Here is a 15076-nt window from a genome sequence, read left to right on the forward strand (position 1 = left end):
ATTAGCAGTTCGAAACCAAGGTCCCATAAGCTACTTTTTCACAGGAGACCTCTATAGTTGGTGTCCATCCCTGCATGAGTTCCCCGCCATTTCTCTTGGTATAATATGAGGGTATGTCTGACTTATCAATGTAATATGTTTTTTTGATTATTAAGTATTTTTTCTATTTCTCTTGTATTTTTCTTGGTAAGGCCTCTCCCACAAGGGCATATAACACAGCCGAGTGCTATTCAATGTTAAGGAACAAGGCCTTAATTTTGAAATCGGACCACTTTCACTTTATGTGCTTATAACTCTGGAACGCTTCAACGGATGTCGCTGATTCTGAGAATGATTTTTCATGATATATTGTACTTCATGTTAGTGGTAAAATTTCTTCGATATGGCTTGCGTTTATTAATGAAAAAAGGAAATATGGCGAAAATGTTTAAAAATTTTGCAATTTTCAAACTTTTAATCTTATGCCCTTAAATCAAAGGGATATGTCACAAAAATTGGTTAATAAATAACATTTCCCACATGTCTACTTTACATCAGCACAATTTTGGAACCAAAATTTTTTTGGTTAGGAAGTTATAAGGGTTAAAAGTTGACCAGCGATTTCTCATTTTTACAACAAAATTTACAAAACCATTTTATTTAGGGACCACCTCACATTTGAAGTGAGTTTGGGGGGTCAATGCAACAGAAAATACCCAAAAGTGACACCATTCTAAAAACTGAAGCCCTCAAGTTGTTCAAAACCACATTCAAGAAGTTTATTAACCCTTTAAGTACTTCACAAGAATTGAAGCTATGTGGAAGGAAAAAATGAACATTTAACTTTCTTTCCCCAATATTTTTCTTCTAACACAATTTTTTTTATTTTGTCTAGGGTTTCAGGAGAACATGAACCACAATATTTGTTGTGCAATTTCTCCTGAGTACACCAATACCCCATATGTGGAGAAAGACCAATCTTTAGGCGCACGGCAGTACTCAGAAGGGAAGGAGCATCATTTGAGATTTTGAATGTCAAATTGGCTGAAATCGAGAGCTGACGCCATGTCGCGTTTGGAAAGCCCCTGATGTACCTAAACAGTGGAAACCCCCCATAAGTGACCCCATTTTGGAAACTAGACCCCACAAGGAACTTATCTAAATGTGTGGTGAGCACTTTGAACCCCTAAGGGCTTCACAGAAGGTTATATTGTAGAGCTGTAAAATTAAAAAATCATATTTTTTCCACAAAAATGATCTTTTCACCCTCAATTTTTATTTTCCCAAGGGTAACAGGACCCCAAAAGTTATTGTGCAATTTGTCCTGCACTCTGATACCCCATATATGGGGGTAAACTGATATTTGGGCACATGACAGAGCTCCGAAAGGAATCAGCGTCATTTGACTTTTTTGGCTGGAATTGAGATTGGACACCATGTCGCGTTTGGAGAGCCCCTGATGTGCCTAAACAGTGGAAACCCCCCACAAGTGATCCCATTTCGGAAACTAGACCCCCCCAAGGAAATTATCTAGATGTGTGGTGAGAGCTCTGAACCCTCAAGAGCTTCACAGAAGTTTATAACAGAGACATAAAATTAAAAAATCATATTTTTTCCACAAAAATTATCTTTTCATCCCCAATTATTATTTTCTCAAGGGTAACAGGACCCCAAAAGTTATTGTGCAATTTGTCCTGAGTACCCCGATACCCCATATGTGGGGGTATACCACTGTGTGTGTGCATGGCAGAACTTGGAAGGAAAGGAGCGCTGTTTGACTTTTTCAACGCAGAATTGGCTGGAATTGAGATCGGACGCCATGTCGTGTTTGGAGAGCCCCTGATGTGTCTAAACAGTGGAACCCCCACAAGTGACCCCATTTTGGAAACTAGATCCCCCAAGGAGCTTATCTAGATGTGTGGTGAGCACTTTTAACCCTCAAGTGCTTCTCAGAAGTTTATAATGTAGAGCCGTGAAAATAAAAAAATCATATTTTTTTCACAAAAATGTTTTTGCTCCAAAATTTTTATTTTCACAAGGGTAACAGGAGAAATTAGACCACCAAAGTTGTTGGGCAATTGGTCCTGAGTACGCTGATACCCCATATGTGGGGGTAAACCACTGTGAGGGCGCATGGCAAAGCTTGGAAGGGAAGGAGCACCGTTTGAATTTTTCAACACAGAATTGGCTGGAATTGAGATCAGATGCCATGCTGCGATCTTTGGGAGGCAGAATGAACAAATCCACAAAAAATGAAGAATTGGTTTTATTTTTTACAGCGTTCCTCGTGTGGTATTAGTGATTAAGCGATTTTATTCTTCGGGTCGGTGCGATTACAGCGATATCAGATTTATGTCCTTTTTTCATGTTTAGCTTCTGTCACACACTAAAAGATCCTTTTTTTGGAAAAATGTTTTGTAAGAAATTTTAGCATGGCCGTATTTTGAGAGCTATAATTTTTCCATATTTCGTCCAACAGAATCATGTGTGGGCTTGTTTTTTGTGGGTCGAGCTGATGTTTTTATTGGTGCAATTTTCGGGCACATAACATTTTTTAATTGCTTTCTATTCCGATTTTTGTGGAGGCAGAATGAACAAAAACCAGCAATTCAAGAATTGTTTTGTTTTATTTTTTTTTTCTCCATTCGAATGTGGTAAAATTGGTAAGGCAGCCTTATTCTTCGGATCACTATGGTTACAGCGATACCTCATTTTTTTTTTTTTGTTTTGGCGTTTTTTACACAATACAAACTTTTATAGAAAAATAATTATTTTTGAATCACTTTATTCTGAGAGCTATAACCTTTTAATTTTTTCGCAGTACCATGTTTATTTATATCCGTTTTTTGATAGCGTGTTATTGCACTTTTTCCAAGCGGTATGATGATACCGCTTGGAAAAAGTATAATTTGCTACTTTTTTGTGTTTTTTTTACGGCGTTCACTGAATGGGTTAACTAGGGTGACACTTTTATAGATGGGATTTTTACGGACACGGCGATACCAAACGTGTATTTTTTTGTTTCATTTTTTTTTACATAAAAATGTGTATTTTTTTAGGGGAATTTTTTTTATTATTTTTTAAATTTTTTTACATTTTGTTTTGTAAAATGTTTTTTTTTATTACCTAGTCCCTTTATGGTATAATACATTGCAATGCTCCATGGGACATGTACTGGTCACACTACACATGTTAGCATATTTGTGAATGTTTTTAATCTGTGGATTTGTCCTGCCTTTTTTATAGGGTTTACAATAAAGATTTGCTATTAGTTATTATGATATCCTTTGTTTATACATGCTTCTTTGACTTGTTTCATTTGGTTATGCTGTCAGCATGTGACACAGCCACAGACTGGACAACTATTCTATGCACTGAATTATGGATTACCCAAGTGTTTAGGTCACGAGATGCCATAAAAAAATTGGAAAAGTCCACTTGCAGAAGCTGTGGGTTAAAGATGATTAAGGTCACCTTGTAACTATAGCATTAGGACTATATTAGTATTGACACCCCTGCAATTTTGTCAGATAATACTCAGTTTCTTCCTGAAGATGATTGCAATCACAAATTCTTTGGTATTATTATCTTCATTTAATTTGTCTTAAATGAAAAAACACAAAAGAGAATGAAGCAAAAAGCAAAACATTGATCATTTCACACAAAACTCCAAAAATGGGCCAGACAAAAGTATTGGCACCCTCAGTCTAATACTTGGTTGCACAACCTTTAGCCAAAATAACTGCGACCAACCGCTTCCGGTAACCATCAATTAGTTTCTTACAATGCTCTGCTGGAATTTTAGACCATTCTTCTTTGGCAAACTGCTCCAGGTCCCTGATATTAGAAGGGTGCCTTCTCCAAACTGCCATTTTTAGATCTCTCCACAGGTGTTCTATGGGATTCAGGTCTGGACTCATTGCTGGCCACCTTAGAAGTCTCCAGTGCTATCTCTCAAACCATTTTCTAGTGCTTTTTAAAGTGTGCTATGGGTCATTGTCCTGCTGGAAGACCCATGACCTCTGAGGGAGACCCAGCTTTCTCACACTGCTGCAAAATTTGTTGGTAGTCTTCAGACTTCATAATGCCATGCACTCGGTCAAGCAGTCCAGTGCCAGAGGCAGCAAAGCAACCCAGAAACATCATGGAACCTCCGCCATGTTTGACTGTAGGGACCGTGTTTTTTTCTTTGAATGCCTCTTTTTTTCTCCTGTAAACTCTATGTTGATGCCTTTGCCCAAAATGCTCTACTTTTGTCTCATCTGACCAGAGAACATTCTTCCAAAACATTTTAGGCTTTTTCAGGTAAGTTTTGGCAAACTCCAGCCTGGCTTTTTTATGTCTCGGGGTAAGAAGTGGGGTCTTCCTGGGTCTCCTACCATACAGTCCCTTTTCATTCAGACGCCGACGGATAGTATGGGTTGACACTGTTGTACCCTTGGACTGCAGGGCAGCTTGAACTTGTTTGGATGTTAGTCGAGGTTCTTTATCCAACATCCGCACAATCTTGGGTTGAAATCTCTTGTCAATTTATCTTTTCAGTCCACAACTAGGGTGGTTAGCCACAGTGCCATGGGCTTTAAACTTCTTGATGACACTGCGCACGGTAGACACAGGAACATTCAGGTCTTTGGAGATGGACTTGTAGCCTTCAGATTGCTCATGCTTCCTCACACTTTGGTTTCCCAAGTCCTCAGACAGTTCTTTGGTCTTCTTTCTTTTCTCCATGCTCAATGTGGTACACACAAAGACACAGGACAGAGGTTGAGTCAACTTTAATCCATGTCAACTGGCTGCAAGTGTGATTTAGTTATTGCCAACACCTGTTAGGTGCCACAGGTAAGTGACAGGTGCTGTTAATTACACAAATTAGAGAAGCATCACATGATTTTTCGAACAGTGCCAATACTTTTGTCCACCCTCTTTTTTATGTTTGGTGTGGAATTATATCCAATTTGGCTTTAGGACAATTCTTTTTGTGTTTTTTCATTTAAGACAAATTAAATGAAGATAATAACAAAGAATTTGTGTTTGCAATCATTTTCAGGAAGAAACGGAGTATTATCTGACAAAATTGCAGGGGTGTCAATACTTTTGGAAACAACTGTACATCAAATATACAATGAAATTTCATGCATATTACAGACAGTATGCACTCTCATTCATTATCACATTCCATTGTACAATGCTTTAGGTGAAATTTGCGGCAAATCCACAGCAAAATCCACATGTAATTCATGCTGATTTAGCCATGAATACTTCCGCTCAATTTACATCCCATGTAGATGTGACCTAAAGTGAGTAGGCCAATGCTGCATTAAAGTGAATCTGTCACCCCATTTTTGCCCCATAAGCTGGAGCCACCACCATCAGGGGCTTATCTACAGCATTCTGTAATGCTGTAGATAAGCCCCCGATGAAACCTGAAAGATGAAAAAACACGTTAGATTATACTCAGCGGGGGGTGGAGTCGGGTGCGGTGGGTGTCGCGGTCTTGTCCTGCGCCTCACATCTTCATACGATGATGTCCTCCTGCTTGCTTCTCCCTCTGCTCCTGCGCACGCGTGCTTTATCTGCCCTGTTGAAGGCAGAGTAAAATACTGCAGTGCGCAGGCGCCGGGAAAGGTCAGAGAGGTCCGGCGCCTGCGCACTGCAGTACTCTGCTCTGCCCTCAACAGGGCAGATAAAGTACGCGTGCGCAGGAACCGAGTGAGAAGCAAGGAGGATGACATCATCGTATGAAGATGGGAGGCGCCGGACGGGATGGTGACACCCATCGGAACGGACCGAACGCCGGGGTGAGTATAATCTAACTCTTTTTTCTTATCATTCAGGTTTCATCAGGGACTTATCAGCAGCATTACAGAATGCTGTAGATAAGCCCCTGATGGTGGTGGCCACATCTTATGGGGCAAAAATGGGGTGACAGATTCCCTATAAATACAGATTTTCTATTTTCTCTGTTTTGGATAAGAATAGTTAACTGTTTGCTTTTATTATTATTATTGGATCATAACTCTCTTAAAGGGAACCTGTCACCATTTTTTGCCATATAAACCATGCCCATCCTACAATCCCTTTACAACCCCAGAGATACCTTTGCATCAAGTGCTTTATTCATGTCCCATGCTGCATACAAATTGTGTGTTCTGGGCCAATGGGCAAAACCAGATCGTGCACTGTCCCGATCCCTTCAAACGCCACATCTGGATGGAAGTGGATGACATCTCCTACATCATCCACACAGTGCTCAAAGTTTTTCACAAGTGCAGTGGAATCTACATAGGTGAGCCTCACTATGCCATATTGAACAGCCAAGGAGCTGGTGACATACAAGTGTAGCTGTCTCTTGAGCATTACATAACTTCACACTGCCAGTCTCGAAACTTCGAGCACTGTGTGGATGACGTAAGAGACGTCAGCCATTTCCATCCGGATAAAAGAGGCGGCATTTGAAGGGACCCGGGCAGCGCTGACCATGATCTGAATTCACTCTTTGGACCGGACCACATAATTTGCATGACATGAAATAAATGACTTTTTCTGAGGTATGCTGGGGTATCTCTGAGGGTATAAAGGGGTTTACATGATTTTAAAGGTGATGGGCATGGTTTATAAGGCAAAAAATGTTGAAAGATTCCTTTTAAAGTTTCCCTATTCAGCAGTACATGAAAGTGTGAGGAGACTCTATTCATATATTTGCCTTTGAATGTTTAAGAAATCATAGCTTTTATTATTGGTTAAAAAAGGAAGAAAAAAAAATCAAATCTGAATGCATGCACACTTCAGGTGACGTGGATAGGGGCACATACTTATTGTATTTATTCTGAAGTTATTCTTCCTTTTTGGTGTTTGAGGGACTATATTTAGATTATTCTACTTGGTGTTCTTAAGAATGCAGGATCTGACCTCTGACCCATAGAAAGTGCCATTCTTTATTAGAGTTCACCGAGCCATTCACTTGAGTTCTTCAAGGATATCAGGCCGACATACAGCTGTTCCATAGATCACACTAGGACAGAAATATATAGCATTCGTGATGTTTCACTTTTTTACAGAGAAGACACTGTGAACATGAGAGAGAAAGTATGCGTGTTAATAGTCATGCAATGCAAATACTAGCTTCGCTAATGTCACGGATAAGCTGCGTGGAGCGTTCAGAGCCCGTGGTCACATAACATTGGGACAGGTCTAATTACATCAACTGGAAACCAAGCAAAATCATATCTAGGGCTGAGAGGAAATGTAATCCACATGCTAGACTAGTTGGGAATTAAAAACCGCTTGGCCACGGACTCTGTGTGTCTTGTGTGTTCATAACACATACCATACAGTTAAAGCACTCGGCAGCAGAATATGTAATTCCGGACTTATATCCTGGAGAAAACTGTGCCAATTAGCTTCTCTGACGGGAAAATGGCAAGTTACATAGGAGTGCATTTGTTTGTAAAAGCCTTGAACTCTCCAGCAGACCGCCTGTCAGAAATCTCTTTAATTTATTCACCGTGGCCAGACTGGGATATTGGATTTCACACCACAAAGCAGGCTGGCTGGGGTGACAACTATTTTGGTAATTTTAACCTGAGAAATTTCCCGTCTCTTGATCCCATGCAGACAGTCTTGTGAAAGGCAGCTCTGTTCAGCCAGAGGAAGTGAAGGGGAATGTGAAAGTTTGCAGTCTCCCCTAACTAACTTTAATAACAGGTGTGGGGGATCTCATTCTCTGAAAATAAGTGTGGCGACTGCAGCGATTTCTAATCTTCTTTGCTTTTTGAACATTGTAGTATAAAGTATTGTAATGTTTTACTTTTGTCATGATAATGTCTACAAATCACTCAATTGACATACTTGATCTTCACCTTGTTGAATGGATTGTTGGTAGCTTACATACCAGGTATACATATAGTGGAGAGTATATGCCAAATTACAGAATCCCTAACACGTCTTTGAGAGATACATTCAATGTGAATAGATGATATTAGTTTTAGTCTAATAAGAAAGTATATCAAACATAGTTAAAACAGCTTTCCTAAATGCCCTCTAATTAAGTAAATATATCATTTACTCCTTCACCCTGAAGCCTATTTTCACCTTAGAAAAAAATTGGAGTCCAACTCAACAGGACTGGATTTTTCTTTTCTTTCTCTTTTTCAAAAGAAAATATAGTGTGTACAAAAGAAAATATTCAGTGTCGACGTGACCCAATCGACGCGTTTCGACTGCACTAAGCAGTCTTATTCATGAGTAAGGCTAGTCTCACATTTGCGTTGTGCAGCACTGCGGATGGCAGCCTACTTCCTCCTTTCTTCCTCCGTTAAGACCTGCCCACTGCCGCACCTCTTCCTTCAGCTCCGCCTACATCTGCATGCGTCCTGCATACCTATTTTTAACATTGGGTACACAGGCCATGCGGATGTATGCTAACGCATCCACATGCGTCATTTTGACGCACCCGCTGACCGCAGCAAAATGCAACATATTGTGTTCACCGTAGCTTGATGCAACATCAAAACGACGCAAGCGGATGCATCAGCATACATCTGCATGGCCTGCGTACCCAATGTTAAAGATAGGTACTCAGGATGCATGCAGATGTAGGCGGAGCTGAAGGAAGATGTGCCACAGTGGGCGGAGCTTAATGGAGGAAGAAAGGAGGAAGTAGGCTACCATCCGCATCGCTACACAACGCAAGCATGAAACCAGCCTAAGACTGCTTAGTGCAGTCGAAAGGCATAGACTGGGTCATGTTGACCATGAAAATTTTCTTTTGTACTTACTATATTTTCTATTGAAAAAGAAAAAGAAAAATCCAGTCCTATTGAGCTGGACTCCAATTTTTTCTGTTATCTTTGATGGGAGGCCAGGGCGAGGCCGGTGTCTGAGCCACAGGTGGATGAGCATAGAGCAACTGGGTGAGCTGGAATCAAGTTTTTGCTATTTTCACCTTCCTAACCAGGCCAAATTTTTAAATTCTGACCTGTGTCACTTTAGGTGGCTATAACTCTGGAACACTTCAAAGGATACCCCTGATTCTGAAACTGTTTTCTTGTGACAAATAGTACTTTGTGATAGTGGTAAAATTTGCATTTATTTGTGAAAATATCGGAAATTTTGTGTAATGTGTAATATTTTGCAATTTTAAAAATTTTATTTTTATGCCCTTAAATAAGAGAGTTATGTCAAACAAAATAGTTGATAAATAACATTTCTCACATGTCTACTTCACATCAGCACAATTTTTGAAACTTTTTTTTGTTTTGTTCGGAGGTTATAAGGGTTAAAAGTTGACCAGCAATTTCTCCTTTTTCCAACAAACTTTGCAAACCCAATTTTTGTAGGGACCACATCATATTTCAAGAAACTGAGGGGTCTATATGATTAAAAAAAAACCAAAAGTCACACCATTCTAAAAATTGCACCCCTCAAAGTATTCAAAACCACAATAAAGAAATTTATTAACCCTTCAGGTGCTTATCAGGAATTAACCCCTTCACTACCAAGGGTGGTTTGCACGTTAACTCCTGGGCCAATTTTTACAATTCTGACCACTGTCCCTTTATGAGGTAATAACTCTGAAACGCTTCCATGGATCACGGTGATTCTGACATTGTTTTCTCGTGACATATTGTACTTCATGTTAGTGGTAAAATTTAATTCAAATAACTTGCGTTTATTTGTGAAAAAAATGGAAATTTGGTGAAAATTTTTAACATTTCGCAATATTCCAAATTTCAATTTTTATGCCCTTAAATCACAGAGATATGGCACGCAAAAAACTTGATAAGTAACATTTCCCACGTTTACTTTACATCAGCACAATTTTGGAACCAAAATTTTTTTTGTTAGGAAGTTCTAAGGGTTAAAAATTGACCAGCGATTTCTTATTTTTGCAACACCATTTTATTTTTACGGACCACATCACATTTGAAGCCACTTTGCGGGGTGTATATGATAGAAAATACCCAAAAGTGACACCATTCTAAAAACTGCACCCCTTAAGGTGCTCAAAACCACATACAAGAAGTTTATTAACCCTTTAGGTGCGTCACAGGAATTTTTTGAATATTTAAAAAAAATTAACATTTAACTTTTTTTCACAAAAAAAATACTTCAGGTTCCATTTTTTTTATTTTACCAAGGGTAACAGGAGAAATTGGACTGCAAAAGTTATTGTGCAATTTGTCTTTAGTACGCTGATACCCGATATGTGGGGGGGAATCACTGTTTCGCCGCATGGCAGAGCTCAGAAGGGAAGGAGCGCCGTTTGACTTTTTCAATGCAAAAGTGGCTGGAATTCAGATCGGACGTCATGTCGCGTTTGGAGAGCCCCTGATGTGCCTAAACAGTGGAAACCCCCCACAAGTGACCCCATTTTGGAAACTAGACCCCCCAAGGAACTTATCTAGTTATGTGGTGAGAACTTTGAACCCACAAGGGCTTCACAGAAGTTTATAATGTACAGTGGTACAATTAAAAAATCATATTTTTTCCACAAAAATGATCTTTTCACCTCCAATTTTCAGTTTACCAAGGGTAACAGGACCCTAAAAGTTATTGTGCAATTTGTCCTGAGTACGCTGATACCCCACATGTTGGGGTAAAGCACTATTTGGGTACAAGGCAGAGCTCGGAAGTGAAGGAGCGCCATTTGATGTTTTTGGCTGGAATTGAGATCGGACACCATGTCGCGATTGGAAAACCCCTGATGTACCAAAACAGTGGAAACCCCCCACAAATGACACCATTTTGGAAACTAGACCCCCCAAGGAACTTATCTAGATGTGTGGTGAGAACTTTGAACCCACAAGGGCTTCACAGAAGTTTATAACGTACAGCGGTACAATTAAAAAATCATATTTTTTCCATAAACATGATCTTTTCACCCCCAATTTTCATTTTACCAAGGGTAACAGGACCCTAAAAGTTATTGTGCAATTTGTCCTGAGTACGCTGATACCCCACATGTTGGGGTAAACCACTATTTGGGCGCAAGGCAGAGCTCGGAAGGGAAGGAGCGCCATTTGACGTTTTTGGCTGAAATTGAGATCGGACACCATGTCGCGATTGGAAAACCCCTGATGTACCAAAACAGTGGAAACCCCCCACAAATGACACCATTTTGGAAACTAGACCCCCAAGGAACTTATCTAGATGTGTGGTGAGAACTTTGAACCCCCCAGTGCTTCACAGAAGTTTATAATGCCTGGGCGTGAAAATAAAAAAATCGTATTTTTTCCACAAACATGATCTTTTAGTCACCAACTTTTTTATTTTCCCAATGGTACCAGGAGAAATTGGACCCCAAAAGTTGTTGTCCAATTTGTCCTGAGTACGCTGACACCCCATATGTGGGAGAAAACTACTGTATGGGCACACGTCGGGGCTCGGAAGGGAAGTAGTGACGTTTTGGAATGCAGACTTTGATGGAATGGTCTGCGGGTGTCATGTTGCTTTTGGAGAGCCCCTGATGTACCTAAACAGTGGAAACCCCCCACAAGTGACCCCATTTTGGAAACTAGATCCCCTAAGGAACTTATTTAGATGTGTGGTGAGCACTTTGAACCCCCAAGGGCTTCACAGAAGTTTATAATGCCCGGGCATGAAAATAAAAAAATCATATTTTTTCCACAAACATGATCAATTAGTCCCCAATTTTTTTTATTTTCCCAAGGGTAACAGGAGAAACTGGACCCCAAAAGTTGTTGTTCAATTTGTCCTGAGTACGCTGATACCCCATATGTGGGAGAAAACTACTGTATGGGCACACGTCGGGGCTCGGAAGGGAAGTAGTGACGTTTTGGAATGCAGACTTTGATGGAATGGTCTGCGGGTGTTGTGTGCGTTTGGAGAGCCCCTGATGTACCTAAACTATTGAAACTCCCTACAAGTGACCCCATTTTGGAAACTAGACCCCCCATGGAACTTATCTAGATGTGTGATGAGCACTTTGAACCCCCAAGTGCTTCACAGAAGTTTATAAACGCCTGGGCGTGAAAATAAAAAAATCATTTTTTTCCACAAAAATGATATTTTTGCCCCCAATTTTTTATTTTCCTAAGGGTAACAGGAGAAATTGGACCCCAAAAGTTGTTTTACAATTTGTCCTGAGTAGGCTGATACCCCATATGTGGGGGTAAAACACTGTTTGGGCGCATGGCAGAGTTTGGAAGAAGCACCATTTGACTTTTTCAACGCAGAATTGGCCGGAATTGAGATCAGACACCATGTTACATTTGGAGAGCACCTGATGTGCCCAAACAGTGGAAACCCCTAATTCTAACTCCAACCCTAACCCCAACACACCCCTAACCCTAATCCTAGCCCTAATCCTATCCCTAATCCTAACCCTAGCCCTAGCCCTAACCCTAACCCTAGCCCTAACCCTAGCCCTAACCCTAGCCCTAATGGGAAAATGGAAATAAATACATTTTCTTTTAATTTTATTATTTTTCCCTAACTAAGGGGGTGATAACGGGGGGTTTGATTTACTATTTACGGCATTTTTTATGTTTGGCAACTGTCACACGCTAAAAGGCACTTTTTATTATAAAAATAGTTTTAGCATCACCACATATTGAGAGCTATAATTTTTCCATATTTTGACCCACCGAGTCATGTGAGGTCTTATTTTTTGCGGGACGAGTTGACGTTTTTATTGGTACCATTTTCGGGCACGTGACATTTTTTATCGCTTTTTATTTTGTTTTTTGGGACGCAGAATTTACAAAAACCAGCGTTTCATGAATTTCTTTTGGGTGGTGCGTTTACGCCGTTCCGGGTGCGGTAAAATTTATAAGGCGGTTTTATTTTTCGGGTCAGTACGGTTACAGCTTCCTGCAGGCCCCTGGAGGTCCCCGCCGCCATATTGGATCCACGGACCTGCAGGAAAAGAGCCCCCCGCAGCAGCGCTGCACATTGCGCTGCCGTGGGGGGCTCAGGGAAGCACGGAGGGAGCCCTCCCTGCCGATGCTTCCCTTTAACCCCCGGTACACCGCGATCGTGTTTGATCACGGTGTGCAAGGGGTTAACGTGACACATTGTGCCGGGTGTCAGCTGTGATAATCGGCTGACACCCGGCCACGATCAGCGGCGCTCACCACGTGGGCACCGCTGATCGCTGTGACGTAATATTCCGTCCATGGTAATTAGGTCCAGGGTCACATGGACGGAATATTACGTCCATTGTAGGTAAGGGGTTAATGGAATGTGGAGAGAAAAATTAAAATTAAAATTATTTTCGCAAAAATTTTACTTTAGATCGAAATTTGTTTTATTTTCGCAAGGGTAACAGGAAAAAATGGACCCCAAAATTTGTTGCTCAATTTCTCCTGAAAACGCTAATACCCCATATGTGGGGGGGAGGGAGTGGGAACTATTGTTTGGGTGCACTACAGTGCTTAGAAAGGATGGAATGACGTTTTGGAATGCAGATTTTGATGGAATGTTGTGCAGGTGTCAAGTCATGTTTGGAGAGCCCCTGATGTGCCTAGACAGTATAACACCCCCACAAGTGACCCTAGTTTGAAAACTAGACCCCTCAAGGAACTTATTTAGATATGTGGTGAGCACCTTGAACCCCCCAGGTGCTTCACAGTGAAAGTTAATAACGTTGAGCCATGAAAATTAAAAAATCCCATTTTCTCCCACAAAAAATATTCTTTTAGCCCCACATTTTATTTTCACAAGGTTAACAGGGAAAATGGACCCAAAATATATTGTGCAATTTCGCTTGAGCACACCAATACCCCATATGTGGCCGAAAACTACTTTTGAGGCACAGTGCAAAGCTCAGAAGGGAAGAAGCGCCATATTGGAGTTCAGATTTTGCTGGACTTGTTTGAGGGTTACATTGTTAGAGCACCTAAGGAGCAAGCATAGCAGAAACCCCCCATAAGCGACTCAATTTTACAAACTACACCTCCAGTAATTTATCTATGGATGGAGAGATCATATTGATACCACAGGTGAGTCACATAATTTACCACAAAAATAAACAAAACATAGAATAAGACTAGGGACAGGACACATAAGACCAAATACAGCAGAACTCCCACAGAACATATCAAATAGATATTAAGTATATAAGGTCACATTAGATATGTTTATGGAATCATATCACAATAGACAGTATCACAACTCAATATAACATGGCTATATTGCAGAAAGAGCCATGAGTGGCACACTAAATCAATAAATATATAACATTAAGTAATCACATAATTTTATACTATTGGGCAGTGAAGTAAAAATAATTACTTTTTTATTACCAAAACTTTTTTTTTAGCCCCAGATTTTACATTTTCATTCTGGGAAATGGGTAAAAATGGCACCAAAATTTGTCCCAGAATTTCTGGTGAATGTTGAAATACCTCATGTGTCGCTGTACAATATTGCTTAGCCACATGGCGAGACTCAGGAAAGACGGAGCTCTACTTTCCTCCTGTAGCGCAGATATTGTTAGAATAGTTTGCATTTTTTAAACAAGTCCTGTGAAGGAATGAGGTTAAAATAGAACATTGGTCAAAGTATCTGTAGAGAAAAAAGGGCACAGAATTTCAGGAAAAGAACATCGCAACCAACCATTAACCATGGGGGTATATCAATCATGATTTGGGGTTGTGTTTCAGCCAATGGAGCGGGGAATTTTCCCATGCCATGGCCTCTTCCCAACACAGAATGTCCACCACAGCCATTTGTAATGGTTGGGGATGAGGCATTCCAGATGTGCCAAAACCTGCTCAAACCCTACTCCAGCAGGGACTTGGACCACACCAAAAAAAATTTTAATTACAGGCTGACCAGGGCCAGAAGAACTGTAGAGTGTGCCTTTGGTATACTTGTCTCCAGATGGCGCATTCTCGGAACAGCCATTAATCTGAAACTGGAAACAGTGGATGAGATGGTGAAGGCCTGTGTGGTTCTACATAATTTTGTGATGGCTAAAGAGCACCCGAACTTTGAACTCGATGATGCAGCTCCTAACCCATTGCCTGAATTCACTCAGCACCCTCTCTGGTCATCCATTGAAGTTGGTCAAATGAGGACCATTTTGCGGCCTACTTCATCTCAGATGTAGGACGGGTGGAATGGCAAGATC

The sequence above is a fragment of the Dendrobates tinctorius genome, unplaced genomic scaffold (genome assembly GCF_039654945.1).
Source record: "Dendrobates tinctorius isolate UK_male_01 unplaced genomic scaffold, ASM3965494v1 ptg000105l, whole genome shotgun sequence".
Taxonomy (NCBI): domain Eukaryota; kingdom Metazoa; phylum Chordata; class Amphibia; order Anura; family Dendrobatidae; genus Dendrobates; species Dendrobates tinctorius.